The sequence below is a fragment of the Topomyia yanbarensis genome, chromosome 2, assembly GCF_030247195.1.
Source record: "Topomyia yanbarensis strain Yona2022 chromosome 2, ASM3024719v1, whole genome shotgun sequence".
In the NCBI taxonomy this organism is placed as follows: Eukaryota; Metazoa; Arthropoda; class Insecta; order Diptera; family Culicidae; genus Topomyia; species Topomyia yanbarensis.
Window position 1 is genome coordinate 464,779,959 of NC_080671.1, and position 21,113 is coordinate 464,801,071.

The 21,113-nt window shown below is 43.4% G+C and overlaps 1 long non-coding RNA gene across 1 annotated transcript; it reads right to left on the minus strand.

The window, feature by feature from the left end:
- Positions 1–16,436: 16,436 nt before the first annotated feature.
- On the minus strand, positions 16,437–20,234 carry LOC131686105 (uncharacterized). Its single transcript, XR_009304929.1, has 3 exons — positions 18,312–20,234; positions 17,724–17,930; positions 16,437–17,659 (listed from the first exon to the last, which is right to left on the minus strand). It is a non-coding gene; the product is annotated as an uncharacterized LOC131686105 (long non-coding RNA).
- Between the last annotated feature and the right edge of the window lie 879 nt (positions 20,235–21,113).

Consider the following 21,113-nt stretch of genomic DNA (forward strand, 5'->3'; position numbering starts at 1 on the left):
TGGAAGGAGTCGCAGATGTGGGTGTAGAAGCTCTTGCTGATCGATAGTCGGAAGCCGATTCCAGTTGCCCATTTGGACACGGCATTGACGGCAGCCTGGAGTTTGATTCGCGTCCTACCTCTGGTTCTTCCGGTTACGACTAGTACAATGTCGTCAGCATACACGAAGATGAAGACCCCCTTGGGGAGGGTGGCGAATATGGTGTTCATAGAGATGAGGAATAGGGTGACCGCGAGTACGGACCCCTGGGGTACTCCGTTTTCTTCCACGTACACTCCGGATTCGCTACCGCCAATTCCAACCCGGAACCTGCGGTCTTGGAGGAAGCGCTGGATATAGGCGCAGAGGGTTCCTCCGATCCCCCAGCGGTGGAGTTGGCGGTGGATACCCTCACGCCATACGGTGTTGTATGCTTTTTCTATATCTAGGGCTGCGATGTCCGCGTGGAGGCCGTCCCTTCTGGCCTGTTCGAGGGTCTCTCCGAGGGATGCCAGGTAAGACCCGGTGCCCTTCCCCTTCCGGAAGGCGAGTTGACGATTGTCCAAGAGTTGGCGCTGTTCAAGGATGTCTGTTAGTCTTCTATTGGCCATCCTCTCAAATGTTTTGCTGATGCAAGGGAGCAGGCTTATAGGCCGGAAGTCCTTGGCCGTACGGGGTCCCTGGACCCTTTTGGGGATCGGGATGACCAGGGCTGTCTGCCATGAGTTCGGGATAGGTCCGCCCTTCCAGATTTGGTTGAAACACTCGAGGAGGGTTCTTTTACCAGATGCCGGTAGGTTGCGTAGAAGAGGATAGCCAATGTTGTCGATGCCGGTGGCTTTTCCTTGGCCCTGGTTGAGAGCGTAGGAGAGTTCCGTTCCGGAAAAGGGCTGGTTCCATTGGGCGGATGAGTCCGGAAGGAAGGTAACGGGGTTGGCCTCGAGATGGTTCTTTCTGGTTTGGAATTCGGTGGGCAGCGAGGTGTTTGCGGAGAGCGAGGAGAAATACCTTCCCAGCTCGTTAGCAATTTCACTGGGTTGAATGCTTGGTGATCCACCGATGTCGAGTGAAAAACCTATGTTACGTCTCTTTCCGCTGAGCGCGTTGACTCGGCGCCAAATTTCCTCTGTTGGTGAATCGGGGTGGATCCCGTCTAGGAAAGAGTTCCAACTGGCAGTTTTGGCTTCGGAGATGGCTTTCCGTGCGTCGTTGCGCAGTTGCCGGAAGTTTCTGGATCGAGGGGCCCATAAAGGGCTGTCAGTCGGAGTTTTCCGAAGGGTACAGAGGGCTCTGCGGCGGTTTTTGATGGCGGTAGCTACTTCGGAGCACCACCAGTGGACCGCTCTCCGTCGTGGGGTCCCGCTGGTTCTGGGAATGCTCGATTCGGCAGCGAAGTGTATGATGTCGGTGAGTTCATCTGCAGTGTACGACCTTGCCGTTGCTAACACCGACTCCCACCTCCCCGTCCCTCTTCGAGCCGTCGGTGAATATGCGTGTGTGGGAGGAGTAGCGTCGTGCTACCAGCTGGTTGTATGTTGCCTGTGCGATTTCTGGTGCTCCTCCGGCCCGGAGGGTTCTGGACAGGGATGTGTCGATCAGGATGGGTTGTGCATTCCAGGGGCGAGGCCAAACCCGGTGCAGCCGGGCGAGTGGGGGTAGGGCGGTTCCAGTGAACTCCAAGTATATATCCTGGGCTGTTTGGAGTGTCGCAGATTCGTCGTTTCCGTATGTCTTCTCAAGTACGCCTAGTGCCCGCCGGAAGATGACGAGGGCGGTTCTCCAACGGAATGGGAGTACGCCAGCCTCTACACATGCGCTTTCTGCTGGTGTGCTGGGCAGGAGTTTGGATGCGCTCCGGATGGATCCGTGGTAGAGCGGGGCTAAGATGTTGTTGATACCTGCGATGTTTTTCCCGGTTATCTCAACTCCGTAGAAGATTCGGCTGTGAATAAGGGCTTCGCCAACCCTCAGTGCGGTGTCCCTGTTGCATTTAGGGTGCCTGGCGACTATTGTCTGTACTAGGCGTTTACGGTTGGCGCATTCGGCTTTTATCCTCCGGAAATGGGGGGCGAAGGTGGTTTTGCGGTCTAATGTGATCCCGAGGATGGTCGGTTCCTTTCTGTATGTGATCGGGGTGTCGGCGATGCGGATCGGACGGTCGGTGGCACGGTGGAAGGAGTCGCAGATGTGGGTGTAGAAGCTCTTGCTGATCGATAGTCGGAAGCCGATTCCAGTTGCCCATTTGGACACGGCATTGACGGCAGCCTGGAGTTTGATTCGCGTCCTACCTCTGGTTCTTCCGGTTACGACTAGTACAATGTCGTCAGCATACACGAAGATGAAGACCCCCTTGGGGAGGGTGGCGAATATGGTGTTCATAGAGATGAGGAATAGGGTGACCGCGAGTACGGACCCCTGGGGTACTCCGTTTTCTTCCACGTACACTCCGGATTCGCTACCGCCAATTCCAACCCGGAACCTGCGGTCTTGGAGGAAGCGCTGGATATAGGCGCCGAGGTTTCCTCCGATCCCCCAGCGGTGGAGTTGGCGGTGGATACCCTCACGCCATACGGTGTTGTATGCTTTTTCTATATCTAGGGCTGCGATGTCCGCGTGGAGGCCGTCCCTTCTGGCCTGTTCGAGGGTCTCTCCGAGGGATGCCAGGTAAGACCCGGTGCCCTTACCCTTCCGGAAGGCGAGTTGACGATTGTCCAAGAGTTGGCGCTGTTCAAGGATGTCTGTTAGTCTTCTATTGGCCATCCTCTCAAATGTTTTGCTGATGCAAGGGAGCAGGCTTATAGGCCGGAAGTCCTTGGCCGTACGGGGTCCCTGGACCCTTTTGGGGATCGGGATGACCAGGGCTGTCTGCCATGAGTTCGGGATAGGTCCGCCCTTCCAGATTTGGTTGAAACACTCGAGGAGGGTTCTTTTACCAGATGCCGGTAGGTTGCGTAGAAGAGGATAGCCAATGTTGTCGATGCCGGTGGCTTTTCCTTGGCCCTGGTTGAGAGCGTAGGAGAGTTCCGTTCCGGAAAAGGGCTGGTTCCATTGGGCGGATGAGTCCGGAAGGAAGGTAACGGGGTTGGCCTCGAGATGGTTCTTTCTGGTTTGGAATTCGGTGGGCAGCGAGGTGTTTGCGGAGAGCGAGGAGAAATACCTTCCCAGCTCGTTAGCAATTTCACTGGGTTGAATGCTTGGTGATCCACCGATGTCGAGTGAAAAACCTATGTTACGTCTCTTTCCGCTGAGCGCGTTGACTCGGCGCCAAATTTCCTCTGTTGGTGAATCGGGGTGGATCCCGTCTAGGAAAGAGTTCCAACTGGCAGTTTTGGCTTCGGAGATGGCTTTCCGTGCGTCGTTGCGCAGTTGCCGGAAGTTTCTGGATCGAGGGGCCCATAAAGGGCTGTCAGTCGGAGTTTTCCGAAGGGTACAGAGGGCTCTGCGGCGGTTTTTGATGGCGGTAGCTACTTCGGAGCACCACCAGTGGACCGCTCTCCGTCGTGGGGTCCCGCTGGTTCTGGGAATGCTCGATTCGGCAGCGAAGTGTATGATGTCGGTGAGTTCATCTGCAGTGTACGACCTTAGTGGGTCGAGTTGGTCCGTAAAGGTCTCCTGGAAGTTTGCCCAGTCGGCTTCCTTGTAGAGCCATCGACGCCGGCGAGTTGTTGTAGGGGGGGTTGCCCTGTGAGTGATCAAGATCGGGTGGTGGTCACTGCTGCAGGAGTCCGGAAGCACGGACCACAGGCAGTCAGGTGCTAGGGGGCTGGAGCATATGGAGATGTCGATGTGCGTTAGGGCAGGGCCTCTGGCGAACGTCGGATTTCCGTCGTTAAGTATGATGGCTCCATTGTTTTCGACGGTTTTGAGGATCTCGTTTCCGCGACGGTTGGGGCGGCGAGACCCCCAGGCTGGATGGTGGGCGTTGAAATCGCCCATGATGAGGAACGGGGTGGGTAGCTGCCGAATCAGGTGATCGAGCTTCTTTCCAACATCCTGGACCTCCTGGGGTATGTAAACGGTTGCGACGGTGCAGGGGGTGGGTACCAGGATTCTCCTCGCGATCGCGAGTAGCTGTGTGTCTAAGCGGATTTCGCCTCCTGGAATGTCGGAACGGGTGGCTAATCCGACGGTTTGAAAAATGTTTCCACCGGTCCGGAGTTCCCACGTGTAGTGGCCTCCAAGCCACCGGGTGGGATCGGTTCCTACGGGGATATGTGTTTCCTGGATGGCAAGCACGATGGGTTGTGCCGGGCGATGATGACCTGGAGGTCTCCGAGGTTCTGACGCAGTCCGTTGGCGTTCCACTGGAGGGCCAGTGTGCTGCGGTTACCGGAGTTAAGGGTATCGGAGCCGGATTCCGAAGGGGTGCCGGGGCGAGGGTCGCCAGGGCTGTGTGTGTTGGAAATCTGCGGTCTGGTCGTAGTGTGTAGGCCTGGTTGTATCAGGTTTAATGGGGGGTCAGCAAGGCGTTCCGGGGAGTTCCTATAGTTGTGAAGCAGGTGGCTGGGCGGGTTTGGTGGTGAGTTGTCTAGAAAAGGTGTGGAGCCGTACGATTGTTCGGGAGAAACGCAGCGAATAGTGGGACTTACCCGGTGGGGAGCCGGGCCCCCTGCACCTGCAGCCGCCGAAGGCTCGTCGGTAGGTGCCGGTACGTCCGCGGGCGGGGCCGGTGCAGGGGAGAAGGCTTTTTCCCTAACGTCTCCTTCTATACTGGTTTTATCGGAGTTAAATATGCTGCTGGTTGGCTCTGTGTTTGTCGCTGTGTTCAAATGGAAGGTGATGGGGTGCCAGGAGCAGCCAGCTACCGGGCTCGGAGAGCGGGGGTGAAAGTTGTAGCTCATTGGGGTGATGGGGTGTTCGTTGTGTTGGTGTTCCGGGGGGTTGGCCGGGCCCCCTGCATCGGCAGCAGCCGAAGGTTCGTCGGGGTGAACCGGTTTGCTTCTTGCTGTGTCACGTGGTGGGGAGTCGTATGGTGGGGGGCGATCCGCTTGCCGTCCTCTAGTTCCTCCTGGTGGGGGTGTGCTGGGAGACCCGGGTTCGCCATGTTTTTTTGTATCCGTAGGTTGGTTAGTCGAATTATGGTGGTCGGCTGGGCTGCATTGAGGCCCGCTAGGTTGCGGGGCGCTAGAGTCCGCCGGGTTGTCCGCCGTTTCGGTCTTGTTGGTTGCTGTGTTGAAAGGGGGTGGGGCAGTTGAACTGTTTTGGTTGGTAACGAAATTAGTACTTGCCTGGTTGGGTACCGATGGTCCCACACCAACAGCCGCCGGGGGCTCGTCGGGGGGACCCGGTACTTCCCCGGTCAGGGTCGATGTGGGTAGGTTTTTTGTTTTTCTGCTGTTTGTTGGTATCATGTTGGGTTTTATTTTTGGTTTCGCCTTATTTTGGGAGGTCAATCGACAGGTCGTCAAGGTTTGTTCGGTGTTGGAATGATATTTCGCTGGATGTGTTCGCAGTGTTCTGTCCGTCCCGTGTTATGCTCAGTTTTCGCAGTGGGCTTCTTGATTTGCTCCTTTTTTTGGTGGTTTTGTTGTATTTTTCCCTACGGTTTCAGTTGTTTGCAGGTTAAGGATGAGGCTTGTTTGTGGTTGGGTGCCGATCTTGGGTAGAATTATTGTTGAGTGAGTGTTTGATGTTGCTGCTTGTGATTGGGGGGTTTTGTTTGGTTGTGCGTTTCCTATTATTGTCTGGACGTTTCCTGTGATTACCTGCTGCTGGTGTGTTTTTTGGGGTTGTGGGTTTCCGGATTGGGTTTGTTGTTGCGGTGTTTTATTTTGTGGCAGCGGGAGGGGCGATTTGGAAGATCCTCTTTGCAGTTCTTGGACTGCTCTACGCAGGGCGGCCATCTCGTTTAGCAAGTCTTTATTTTGGATGCGCTCTTCGATTATTTGTTCCTTTAGTTTTTTAATTGTTGTGTCTTTATCGTCACTTGTAGGTTGACTTTTGGTGGCTTTTTTTAGGGATTCCACTTCTTGCTTGAGCAGCTGGATAACGCGGTCTCTTTCGTCCACGGGTGTGTACATTCGTGCGTTTACCTTACTCGCGTATGTTTCCTTTCCTATTCTGTCCTGCTTCAACAATGCCCGGGCCTCGGGGAAGGTTAGGTTATTGTCCGTTTTTATTTTGATCAGGTGTTTTTCTGCTTCGAAGACGGAGCAGGTGCGGTCTCGTGCCGAATGTTCCCCTTTGCAGTTTACACAGTAGCTCGTTTTTTTGCATGGATTTTCTATGGTTGTCTCGTGGTCCGTTCCGCAGTTTAGGCAGATTTCCTTTTCTTTGCAGTTTTTGCTACCGTGCCCGAAGCGGCCGCACCTGTAGCACTGCATGGGGCTGGAGTAATATCTTCTAACGTTTACCCTCAGCATTCCCAACTATACATAATCCGGTAGGTACGAACCCTCAAAGTAGACGACCAGTAGTGGTGTATTAGTCGGGATTCCACTGACTTTTTTCGTGATTCGACGTACTTCAATAACCCCTTGCTTTTTGAGTCCTTCCAGTATCAGGTCAGTGGATAAGTTTTTTGTGTCTAGGTCGTATATTACGCCCGCCGTTTTGTTTAGCACTGGGTGCTGTGTGATTTCAATGTTGGTCCCATTTGCTAACTGTGTCATCGCCATGAGCTGGCTGTATACTTTTTGGGAGGAGGTTCTGAGGACATACTGTGTACCCCTGGCTTCTTTGCTCGCCTTGACTACCTCGTTCGGTTCTCTTCCGATGGCGTTTTTTAACTATAGGTGAATCAAGAATGGATTATATGGTAGCGACTGATCGTTTCCCATGGCGTCTTTGGATGCTCGCATGATTAAGGTTTGTTCGTTTATCTGATCCCCGTTATTCATGTAAGCTGGTATTTTGTTGCTGAGCGTTAGCCTCCCGCAGGGCAGGAAATATTCGAACCGAACCTATGTTCGAATACTTTCAAAGCGCGAAGCTTTGCGTTACTGGTTCGTATTCACAAGCTTCGCATCACAATCGCTTACCATCGTAATTGCGGACATTTGGGCGATACTTTTGCATGCTCTTCGGCGAGGACAAATGAAGCTTCTTGTTCATTTCATTGATGTTCGGAAAGATATGTAAAAGCTTTTGCGTAGTTTTCGACGAACACGAGCTAAGCTCTTGGTTCGTGTGATCGATATTTTTGAAACAGTTACACGGAGCTTCGAAGCGATGTTCGCGAACACAGAAAAAAGTTTACCTCGAAGTATTTCAGAATCGCGAACACCGAAGGATTATATCAATTTAGCATCGCGAGGGCCATCGCTAACATGTTCGCCGGACGATATTAGTTTTCTTTATTCAAATACCTACCTACTAGTTATGCAAAAAAGTATATTCTAGACAGAGGCCTTGTATTAAGGGTGGAATAGGTGAAAAATAATTGTGACAATGTGTAGCTTATGGATGCTGGGGTTAACTGAAAAGTGACGTAACAAGTTTATTTAAGATACCCTACTGATATATTACCAGTAGGGATAAAATCAAGATTTCGTGACAGGGCGGGGATAAATTTTCAAATGAAATAAATTAGGGCTAGAAAATGAAGTTAAACACAATGTACGCAACGTATTGAGTGGCTCACTTATCTTAGTCATGTTCCTATGTCAGTTTCTTGAGGATCCAGTTATGTCAGTTTCTTGAGGATAAAGATATCGATATCCATTCAAAGGAAAAAATCGATTATCAGTTAAATAAATAACGTCATGATGTGTATGATGAATCCTAGAAATAAATAGGGAATGTCAATAAACTCGACCATTCCCGATTCATATTTGGCAGTTCTGGTCGTTTTGTAAATCTTGTTTTCGACTAACAGTAAAACCATTTTGATTCAGAAGTATGTTCTAGAAGGGCGCATGTTTTTTCGTGCACTTATTTAAAAAAACGCTTTGAATCCATCTACCAGTGTGATGAGACATTTTTATAACTGTTTTCGAATATTATATCGGTTGAGAACTTTTAGAACATGATATTTCGAGAAATTTTGAAAGTGAAATTAAATCAGTTGTAAAGTTATAGAAAATAGCCTTTTAAAATGAACGGACAATCGAATTATTACTAATACTTTATGAATACATTATCTAAGTTCTTCATTCAATGCAATATGTATGCAAAAAGTTAAAAACTGGATTTCCCTTGAGAACTGGGCCAAAAAATCGAAAAAAATGTGTTGGCGATCCGAGAACTAGAACAGAAATTGTAACCCTTGGACCTCTGAAGTGCATACGTACAAAATGCTATAGTCTAATGTTTGTTTTCATTCATTTCATTTAATAATTTTCAGTTGAGCAATTCTGTCGCAAACTGCATTGTGGAGCAAGGGTCATAACTTCCTAAATTTAAGTGTTCCTATTAATTTAGTACACTCTCTTTAACATAAACTACTCTAACGAATGAACGAATGGGAGTAGGTTCGATAAATTTTGAAAGAAGCCGTTAAATCAACCACTTAAGGGATTACACCACCGCAAAATTAAAAAAAAATCAAAATTGATCTTGATTGATTTTATTATTCCATATTAACATTTGAATAGGGCTAATAAGATTTGTGAACAAACTTTTGTTTTGCTGATTTCTCTTAATTTGTTATCATTTCAACACAGAAAACATTTGAAATCGATTCTACCAAGGGCAAAGATGTTGATTCATGTGTATTTTTCATAAAATTCTACTCTGTAGCGGAAAAATGAGCGAAATAAGTTTGTTTACAAAAGTCTCATTAGCCCTTTTGAAGAATTACTATTGTATTGATCTTAAATATGGGTCTTCAAAATAATATATCGAAATATGGAATGCGACAAAAAGCGAATAATAATGGAAAGACAGTATTCGAAAAAGTTCGAGTTTAGAACGACTTGCATTCTACTTGGAGTTATTTATTTCGCTTCTCATTTTGCGAGATTTCCCTTACATAAAGCATTTCGGCTATAACTGATTCAAAAAAAAAAAAATACAGAAGGCCCTAAAGATTTCTTTCTTTTATTTTTTATTAGTAAAAGTCAAATAAGAGAAGATTACATCATGGAGAAGATAAACCAAATTTTGCCCTTTTCAGAATTGTTTTTGGATTTCCAACAAAAAACAATCACTAGAACATTGTTTGTAAGTTCTTTGCGTTTCTCCATCAGTAATTAGTTAACAAATACAATACAAACAAGTTGGAATATCCTTCTCATTATTTATCACAAAACACATGTACAGGAGTCAGGAAATAAATTTCATAAAAGTGGAACATGTAATAAGTTTGACACTTCATTTATTAAGTGAACAGATTCTGTCGAAAATGTTTGAAAATAAATATTTTGTCTCTTGTGATTAGGTAATCAACCAATAAACTTATAAAACAATATTATAAAAATCATTTGGGAGCTTTCCTCTTGGTTTGGTACAGATGCCAAGAAATTATAATTCAATTAATGACAATAATAATGGATTCAAGTATGTAGGTATTTTGTTAATAAATTCATTTGGTAAAATTAAAAATAACGTTTAACACACAAATCATCGCATATTATTGAGTGAATATGACTAGCCGATTTAAGGATGTTGCGCAAGAACGTTAGAAACCGCAACAAAGGCCAACGGACTACGCCTAACTACCCCTCAGTGGATGCAAATAACTGAAGTTCGCCGTCTAACTGAACTCGGACGTGAGCAGTGAGATTCCATCCGAAAATTGTTCTTTTTAGGAAGAATTTGTTTTAGATAGGGAGATTATTAAGAGAGGGGTAATGGTTTTAGCGTTAAAAACACTATTTGCGATTTTTTTAGAAATTTGGGCGAAGCGAATTGATCAAAACTTTTGTACATTATAATGTATCATTTCATCCAAAAGAGTCATTTCACCAAACAAGTTTTTTTTGAAACCCTTACCCCCTTAAACATACTTTATACATCTTCACCCTAAACTCCTTGGCAGGGAAAATATACTCCGATTGATGAAGAAAAGACGAGTTTGCAATCAAAGTAGCTAGTAAACATAATTGTATTCCGAAAAAAGAATTGAATTTCACTACCACTAAGCTCATTCAAACTCGTGGCTCATAAGTTGGTAAGGTATGCGACGCACCTAATCCCTAAATCCTAAATTATAATCTTAAAATAATCCATTTTATTTATACTCAAAATAAGATTTACAGTTTATGATTTTAAGACAGATAGTCACGTACCGAACATGTTCGCGGTGGCCTCATGATGCTGATGCTTGAAGCGATATAAAACTTCAATGTTCGCGATTCTCAAATAAACGAGGCATTCGCTTTATATGTGTTCACCGAATATCGCTTCGAAACTCTGTGGAAATGTTCCAAAAACGCAAAAACCACGAGCCAAGAGCTTACCTCGTGTTCGACGATGTGTGCTTCTAAGGTTAATGTGAACTTTTTCGAACATTGTAAAGAGCGAACTAGATGCGAAGCTCGCTTCGTCCGAGCAGAGATAAGTTTTACCCCTAAATGTTCGCAGCGATTGTGTCAAACTCATCGATTGCATGTGGTATGCTTGAGAAGGTGCTTCGTGAAGCTTCGAACAGCAATCAATTCATTTTTCGAAATTTTCCTGCCCTGGCCTCCCGAAGGGAGGGGGGTTATCGGTGTCTATCGAGAAAAGGTGGATCAGATATTGTTTGCTCGGGAATGTGCCGTCCGAGACTTTTCTGTTTTAGGTTACCGCAAGTAACACACGTGGTTTCGACTCAAAGCTGTGGTGAAAATGTATAATAGGAGAAAAACTAACCTGACTGACACCGTTTAGCTTGCACTAAAAACTTTGACAGTAACACTTTTGTTTGTCCTTAAATCAATTGGCCAGCGGAGCTGGATTATAAGCCACCCCGCACCGGGAGTCGACGGCCCGTTATGCGGGGTTTTGGGCTGGTATGGCACTTTTTCACTCGAATGTGCGAATCACGAAAATGGTATAATTATATAAGAATAAAGCACGTGTTCGTAATCACTTTAGTGCTTCTCTTGTATTGCCGGGAGGCAAAGCCCGAATTAACACACCGTCCGGATGGCGTCGACCGCACTTTTGATCCACAGGCACTTTTCTTGTGCAATAACTTGCGTGCAAGTAAAACGCGCGGAGCTAGTCAGCTAGTCGACCGATCACTGCTGTGGTTAGAACCGAACTGATCTATGTAGGTTAGAATCGGCGAGTTCCCTAAGTTCGAAGACTGGGCAGCGACTGCCGTTTTCGCTTCATCTGCACTGAAGTACAGATGATTGCACTCAAGCCTAAACGCTTCAGGGAAGACTCTCGAACTTCGCTGCTTTCCACCTGCGCTCGTTTGATTGAGTCACGCGCCCTTCCAACTGTCTATTGCTTCCGATAGTGCACCGGATCGCTTGGTGGTCGCTGCAGTTTCTAGCCAACTGGCTGGACTCTTGACACTTAAAGTACACTTACGGCCGTGGAGAGACACTCAGTGGACATACCTATCAGCCAACTTGGATCTTCCCGATTTTTAATGCCTAGTTTGCTGCTTTGACTGGCGGTTTAATCGAAGCCACTTGTGTTCCGAAAAGTCCCTTCTTCATTCGGATTCTCATCTGCCCTTCTTAAAGTTCGCACTGTTCTGCCAGAGCTTCTCTTAGCTCTTCTTCCGATGCTACTTCATCCAGATTCCAGGATGGATGGTTACCTCCGGGCACAAGGCTCTCACTTCCACCGCGTTGTCCATGGTTTTTCTTAACGGCTGAGCCCAGTTTCTTGAGTGCTGAAATCATTCGCATTGCGCGCAGTACCTTCTCGTACGAGTCATCGTTAACTTTGACTATGAGTGATACACCTTTATTTCGTTTCTTAAAGAGCTTTCGCTTTGCGGACATATACTTCTTGTTCAGTTTTTGGTTTCACCCAAGGAGCTTTGATTCTCAGGTGATACGATTATCAAAAATGCCATGCCATGTTCGTTGACAACTAACAACATTGCACTATGGTCCTGTCGTATCCTTGAAAATATTTTAATATTTGATGACGATTTACAATTTTTTTTTCACGCTGCTTTTTTGTGAGAATTTATTTTCGAACTGCAGTTCACGAAAATCGTTCACAGAATGACGCGGTTCTCTCCCTCGCTGACTAAACTCCCTGACTTCCGGTTCGCACTTTGCGTTTATTTTTCTCTCTTTCGTGCAATCCTTTCCCCCTTCAGAAATATCAAGTACACGTAAATTAATTATTTGTAAAATTATCTTCTTTCTTTTTTTGCTATCCTTGCTTTACTGTGATTTCCAAGAAATTACAAGAATTCAATTGTATACGGGTGAATGACCTATAAGGTTAAAACCCGTTTTCAATAAAATCAATCAATCAAGAATTCAATTCTATTCCTTAGAGTATCAGTCATAAATATTCCAGTTTATATTCATCTAGTATTTTTCCATTGATTTTTCTTCTGTATTTCAACGACGTCAACTTCTGTTTAGAAGGACCACGGTTGTCTTTCGCCGACGACCTCATTATTATACCATAGAATCCGGAATACTGATGATGCAGCTTTCTTTCAACGCCAACTGGTAACCTTTGCGGAACGGTGCGAGATCAACCGAATGACCCTAAACCCCAAGAAATGTACGGTCATTACGTTCTCGAGGAAAAAAATGCCAATTCGATTCGATTACTGTCTAGCTGAATCCACGATTGACAGAGCGAATTGTGTCAAAGATCTCGGAGTTTTTTCTCGATGAACAACTGACGTTCAAGCAGCATATCAGCTGTATTGTCGCAAAGGCATCACGCTGTTTGGGGTTCATAATGAGAATATCCAAGCACTTTTCAGATATTTACTTGAATCTCTCTACTGTTCACTCGTTCGATCAACTCTGGAATATTGTTCAGTTGTGTGGAACCCTCATTATCTCAACGGTGTCCATCGAATTGAGACAGTACAGCGCCGATTTGTTACGTTTGCCCTTCGTCGATTGCCTTGGAGCAACCTTCACCAGCTGCCAAGTTACGAAAGCCGGGGCTTGCTTATTTGACTAGATACATTGCAAGCGCGGCGGGATCTATTTCGTGCTATGACGATTTCGGATATTTTGCAAGATCGAATTGACTGCCCGAGCTTCTCAGTGCGATAAATATGAACGCAATTATTTATTCCTTCCTTTTTAAATAGATTGAGAAATTATCATTAGGACCACACTGTGTCTGTTGATATTAATTATAAATAAATAAATAAATAAATAAATGAATAAATAAATAAATAAATAAATGAATAAATAAATAAATAAATAAATAAATAAATAAATAAATAAATAAATAAATAAATAAATTTCATTCCAGTCAAAAGGGGCAAGTTGCTGGCTAACGGGGGCTATTTGCCAACTAGGATGCGCTACTAGATCTTCAAATTTATCTAACTATTGAAATAGCCCTTAAATCGTGTCTGCAAATTGCATTTGTTCCCAGGGGCAATCAGCACAGGCGAGTTGAGTAAAATCGTCAGTGTTTTTTGAATCGCCTGACCATGTTCGTCTGCCTTTTTTGACTGGGAATGTTCGTTCTCCTTTTTTGTCTGCCAAGCCAGATGTGAAAACATGTCTTCATTTTGAAGACATTTGAAAGGTTGTGAAGGCGGGTTTTTCATTTTGGGACCATGCATAAATGACGTAGCATTTTGGGGGGTAGAGAGGGTATACCAAATTTGTGACGAAGTGTGACGAGGGGGAGGGTAGGGTCAGAAGTTGCGCGACGTAGCATTAAGTTTAAAACCCATTGTTTAGAGAAAACAATTTAATGATCCTCCATTCCCAAGAGAAATAAATTTAAATTCAAACAAGTTACTTTTGATGCGGTTATTCATGAGGTAAATTTTTCGATTCGCGAAATTACAAGTTCGCAAAAATACGAAAAGATTTTGTATGCGGATTTAACTTGCTACATTAGTTAGCTAATGTTGCTAACTAGTAGACTTAGTTTCGAAGCTGAATTAAATTTTCACTTCGGATTCAACCAAACAAAATTTAGTAATTTAGATGAACGTATGCTTCTTAGAATCATTGGCAGCTGCACGATTGTGAACTAAGAGAACTTGTCTTCATGCTCCCCTTAACATATAAAATTCAAAACAAAACTATATTTGTCATTAAATGGGCTTGTTTTGCAGACAATTTGTTGTTATAATGAAAATGTTGATAAAAGTCGTCAAACATTTTGAAAGAACATGTATTTAAAATAACTGAAAAACATATGTAATTTTTTTCATCACCCGGGCGCGTTGCAAGAGACGAGGGGGAGGGGGTAGGTAAATGCTACGTTATTTACGAGGGGGAGGTTAGAATTTTGTGACCAAATGCTACGAGGGGGAGGGAGGGTTCAAAAATCGCCGAAAAAAGCTACGTCATTTGTGTACGGCCCCTTTGAAGACAATTTTTTTTCGGATGTCTTGACCGATTTATGGCAGAATTCTGCCTCAAAATCTAGAACCGATTCAGAATCCTGTTCGGTAACGAGAAATGAATATATTTTTTATGAAATGTGAAGACATTTGAAAAATATACCTGGTATCCTTGTGACTCGCCGACTGAAATTGTTTTCAGATGTAATAAGTATATTCTGCTCACTATACACATTTGTAGTGCTGTGCTAAGGTATTTTTTTAAACTCATTGGTATGTCAGACCCGTCAGACCATGTATTAAGGAGTGGTGATATCATGCGCGTATTGCCCACAAAAAATAACAAAGTAAGTCAGTTGTTTCTATGCTGTATTATATCGAAAACTTTTCTCTACTGTTTCTATGGTATTCCCAAACAACTGGTTGGAACAAAATCATTCTGCATTGAGGATTCTAGTGGAACACACGGTATAGAAAGTCAAGTCTCGATGGACGTTTCATGGAGTTCCAGTTGCGAAGTTTTCGTAGTATATTTGTCTGCTGGATTATACTGGAACTGCCAACATCTAAACATCCTGCATCATCGTCAAGAGTAGAAAATTCGCCGTTATCTACCTGGTTCCCATGTTCCTCGTGAGCAAGCCCTTCAGATGTTTCAAGAGAAGTATCTTTTTTCACTTCCTGAACATTTCGCGCATATTGTACGCCTGTGTTACTTATTACAACAACTTTTGCTCCCTCTAGCAACTACCCGGAAGCGCTCCGATGAGAAGGTGGAATCCGTTTTAGATCGTTTCTGGCGAGCGAGCAGAACTACGTCACCGATTTTGATGTCGGATTTTTTCGCACCTCGGATTGTATCAGCATATATTTTACTGGAGACCTTCGTTTCTGTATCTCGATCCCGAATCTCTGCACGATCGAGTTTTTGTTCGACGAACTAACCCATAGACTGGGAAACGTACCGCGATGCTTCCAACCCACCATTAATTCAAAAGGCGTCACTGCAAGTCGTGTGTGAGGCACCAATGTATTGTGCCGGTGGACGTATTCTTGGAGAGCATAACGCCGATTTCTTCCATCCAGTCTGGAAGCTGCCGGTGCTTTCGTGATTCCCTGATTCTGTCTTTCAACAGCTCCATTTGATTGAGGACTGAGAGGTATCGCCTTACGTATTTCAATCCCCTTATCGTTCCAAATTTTGACGAATGCTGCACTTTGGAATGGAGGACCATTATCGCTTTGGATTATAATAGGTAGCCCCCAGGTCTGGAATATCTCACACAAGGCAGAATTCGTGCACTCTGCATCAATCGATTTCATATCAACAACATATAGGTATCGAGAATATGTGTCGATGACGACCAAAAACTCCCCTGTCCCAAAGTTAGGAACCGATAAGAAGTCAATCTGTAGAATTTCCCATTGTCCTTCTGGTAGATCTATTGAAGTAAGTGGCACAGGAGGGTTGCGTTTGGACAACAATACACATGTTTTACATTCCTTGACGAATCGAGATACTTCAGCAGCCATTTTTGGCCACCAGAAAAATTGGCACATAATTCGTTTCATGGTAACCTCACCTACATGGCCACCATGAGCAGATTTGAGAGCGTTTCGGCGAAGAGGTCGTGGTAGAACTGCACGCTCATCCTTAAATACCAAAGACTCGAGGCAGTGCAACTTTTTCTGATGAGCTTCGTATGCACGTATGTCCTGCGACCATCTTTTGTTCTCAAGTGCGTCGCGTACTAATTGTACACACCAAAATATGAATTTTATCGTTGACGTAATTGCAAGCAATTTAACAAATCGTAATTCACGAAATGACGAAATATAACCGAGCTCCGTTTAATTTGAAACATACATTACATGCGCAATGACATCAAATTACACTTACTGCCATTCAGAACAAACGCTATATGTTGAGTAAAATTGCGCGATTTACGAAATTCAACGTCATGTAAAATTAACATCAAACTTAAAAGTAAGGCATTTTTGATGCTCGTATATGTCAGGGTCAGGAGACGTAAATTTATACGATTTTTTCTAGGTGTGTAGTTCTTCATCGCATTTTTTTATTCATTTCGTTTATTTGATAGGAACAAATGCGTTAGCTTGGCGGTTCCAAATTCATTTGTTTTTACATTTGGATATCTTAAAACTAGGAGGTTACAATGTTGAAATATTTTTTTATAAAAGAGAATTTTTTTACAGCTATCTTAAGACTAGGAATAAGATTCTATATACAAGAGAGGGGACAAAAGATTTTTTTTATAAAAAATTTTAAAACAAGGAATTCAATAGTAATAGTTTTTTAGGAAATATCATCCTGGTAATTTCTGCATCCTTTACACCCTTCCAATATCTTCCGTTGCAGTGTCTCTTGGAATAAATCCGGAGCATTGCAGAGTCCAAAAGGCAGTCGTACGCATCAGAACATTGCAAACTCAGTGAAGAAGTTGGTTAGATGCCTTGATACCTCATCCAGTTCGATGTGGAAAAATGCACTGGATATGTCGATAGTGGAGAACGAAGTAGCTCCATTTAGTTCAGCCAAAATCTGTTCCAAAGTTGGCATTGAGAATGAAGTTCGATAAATATACCGATTAGGGTCTCTCAGATCAATGACCAACCTGATGTCTTCTTTCCCTTTAGGCGCCACCAACATAGAAGAGCAAAAGGACGTATCCATCCCGTCGGTCACTGGTTCTATAATGTTTGCCTTCGTTAGCTCTTGGATACGTTTTTCCACTAGAGGCTTTACGGCCAATGGAATATTGAGAAAAATATTTCTGCATGGAGGCTTTGATTTATCGTAGTGGATTTTTACAGGTGGAACGTTAAACTTGGGGAAAATTTCTCCCGTAGAAAGCACTGCAATCTCACCTGCACACAATGATTGTTGCAGTCCAACTCGCTGATATTGTACAGGTCCTTAAGTCCGAGCAATAAAATGCTGTATCGTGACGCCGTTGCTCTTCTCAAAAGAGCACGCGCTTCGTTGACCACATAAAACTTTTCCATAAAAATCGGTCTATCCTCTGAGATATACAGATATGCAAGGAATGTTGCAGTCACCTCGATATCTCCGACGGATGCATATGCTTTCAGTGGTCTATACGTTTGGCTTGTTACATTATATATTTCGTTCCTATGCTTGGAGTCTGTCATTAAATTTTGGAACGAGTCCTCGATGAATGTATTGACTTGCGCACCGGAATCAATTAAGAATGAACAACGCAATCCTGCCACAACTGCAAATGTTATGCCTTCATCTGATCTTTCAATCAATGCATGTGAAGCCGCGTCAAGCGGTTTTGGAAAAGAGCGGTTTAGCTAATAATGTAGAAGTATCAAACCATTAGAAAATAAGCGACATTCAAGATTTTCCAATACTCACAACGTTAACACTTTTAGCATTCATTTCATCACACTCCTGTTAGTTTTCCGGAATCATAAGCCGAGATGGTTCAACGGGAATTGAAGAATGTGTTTCATTAACGTCTGATACTACTGCTTCTCGTTTCGTCGCTATCAAATCAAGACTATTCATAGAGGACCGATACGGACTAGAGCAAATTACACCTTCCCCTTTGAAATATGCTTCCTGTATGATAAACAACAAAAACGTAATATATATATATATATATATATATATATATATATATATATATATATATATATATATATATATATATATATATATATATATATATATATATATATATATATATATATATATATATATATATATATATATATAAATATATATATATATATATATATATATATATACATATATATATATATATATATATATATATATATATATATATATATATATATATATATATATATATATATATATATATATATATATATATATATATATATATATATATATATATATATATATATATATATAATAAAATTCACTTTTTTTCATGATCCTTTTGTACTCAAGTTAATCTTCCTTAATGGCACTTACCGTATCGTCACTGGCCACAATTTCCTCAATCTTCTCAACGGTGGCGATTTTGGCCGGTACTACTTCTGTACCGTCCTTAGCAGTACGCTTGTATGCGTCAGCAGTACACGCACAGTGAGACCAATCCAAAAAACCTGTTTTAATCCACCTAGAGGTGCAATTGTGCCTTTCTCATTTCTCCAAACTATGATTTAATAGCTGGTTCGTACAATATAACTTTATGGAAATGTCTTTCATTCTTATTACACTTGGTAAGTATATATAAGAGCACCTTTTTGCATTCATCGCGGTATCGGTTTGAATCGGAATTCTATGTGATCGACCTCCACAACCCGTAACTCCGGTGCTGGAAGTCGGATGGAGATGGAATTTAATATCAGTTTCTGGTGACGCAACACCTTTCATTTGAGACTAAGTTGAGCAAATCTAGCCATTTTCGAGAAACCAATATAACCGTTATTCTGACTTTGGATGCTTCCGGATCCGTCGATGGTGGCCAGTGTGGCCAAAGAGACTTTGAATGACTGTTGGGGACCTAGATCTACAAATTCAACAGTTGTGTTTACATTTTGGAAAAAAAATCACTTTTTTACATTCATCGCAGAATTCGTTAGAATCGGGATTTGCTGCGTGATCGTACGTATCACCCTGTAATTCAGGAACCAGAACTCGGATCCACACAAAATTCAACAGCAGCTGATGGACCTTTCATTTAAAATTAAGTTTGTCAAAATCGGTTCAGAAAATTCCGAGAAACCGATTTGGAAAAATCAACAAATTTTTCTTTGTAACCATACTCTTCAACTCGTAATTCGGAACAAGATGTCGGTTGAAAATGAAATTCAATAGCAACCTATGGGAATATTATACCTTTCATTTGAATCTTAGTTTGTAAAAATCGGTTCAGCCATCTCCGAGTAACCGATGTGGACATTTTGTTAACAAATCCGCACATACACACACATACATACACACATACACATACACACATACATACATACATACATACACACATACATACACACAGATATTTTGCGATCTCGGCGAACTGAGTCGAATGCTATATGAGACTCGGCCCTCCGGGCCTCGGTTAGAAAGTCGGTTGTTGGAGCAATTGCATAACCTTTCTATATAAGAAAGGCAAAAGAATAATATTTGATTAGCTTAATAAGCATGAGTTCAATGTTATCTTCATGTGATTATAATTTGCAAAGGTTGGTGGAATGCGTTTGAACGTGTAGGGAATGGGGGTTTAGTAGAGTGGGTGTGGAGGATGCGTCAGAAATCCTTCATCTTATTTCGGTATACGGGGTGGATGAAGGAAATCTGGGTGTGAGGGTGATCCAAGAAGAGGGGAGTGATGAAGGAGGGAGGTGTAAGGGCAAGGTGGGGAGGGGTGGGGGGAAGGGGCGGCTACGCAATACTCAACTGCATATTTTGCCTTCCATTTGAGACTTGGTTTGAGAAAATCGGTTCAGTCATCACCGAAGAACCGATGTGACTTTAATTGTGGAATATGCCCGGAATTCCGGACTTCCGGAATCTTCGATAGTGGACAATATATTCAAAGAATGTTTGATTGGCAATCAGTGATCTAGATCTGCGATTAGAAGTAATTTGGTGACCATTTCAATAGTTTTTAGCCTCTGAGGTATTACGATTGTACCGATTTATATGGGAAATTCCAGTGTATCCTTACTAACACCCCTGTAACTCCGGAAGCAAGAGTCAGAACCGAATGAAATTCAGCAGCAGTCAATGGCATTACTGTATCTTTCATTTGTCTTTGTCAAAATCGGTTCAGAAAATTCCGAGAAACCGATTTGGAAAAATCAACAAATTTTTCTTTGTAACCATACTCTTCAACTCGTAATTCGGAACAAGATGTCGGTTGAAAATGAAATTCAATAGCAACCTATGGGAATATTATACCTTTCATTTGAATCTTAGTTTGTAAAAATCGGTTCAGCCATCTCCGAGTAACCGATGTGGACATTTTGTTAACAAATCCGCACATACACACACATACATACACACATACACATACACACATACATACATACATACATACACACATACATACACACAGATATTTTGCGATCTCGGCGAACTGAGTCGAATGCTATATGAGACTCGGCCCTCCGGGCCTCGGTTAGAAAGTCGGTTGTTGGAGCAATTGCATAACCTTTCTATATAAGAAAGGCAAAAGAATAATATTTGATTAGCTTAATAAGCATGAGTTCAATGTTATCTTCATGTGATTATAATTTGCAAAGGTTGGTGGAATGCGTTTGAACGTGTAGGGAATGGGGGTTTAGTAGAGTGGGTGTGGAGGATGCGTCAGAAATCCTTCATCTTATTTCGGTATACGGGGTGGATGAAGGAAATCTGGGTGTGAGGGTGATCCAAGAAGAGGGGAGTGATGAAGGAGGGAGGTGTAAGGGCAAGGTGGGTAGGGGTGGGGGAAGGGGCGGCTACGCAATACTCAACTGCATATTTTGCCTTCCATTTGAGACTTGGTTTGAGAAAATCGGTTCAGTCATCACCGAAGAACCGATGTGACTTTAATTGTGGAATATGCCCGGAATTCCGGACTTCCGGAATCTTCGATAGTGGACAATATATTCAAAGAATGTTTGATTGGCAATCAGTGATCTAGATCTACGATTAGAAGTAATTTGGTGACCATTTCAATAGTTTTTAGCCTCTGAGGTATTACGATTGTACCGATTTATATGGGAAATTCCAGTGTATCCTTACTAACACCCCTGTAACTCCGGAAGCAAGAGTCAGAACCGAATG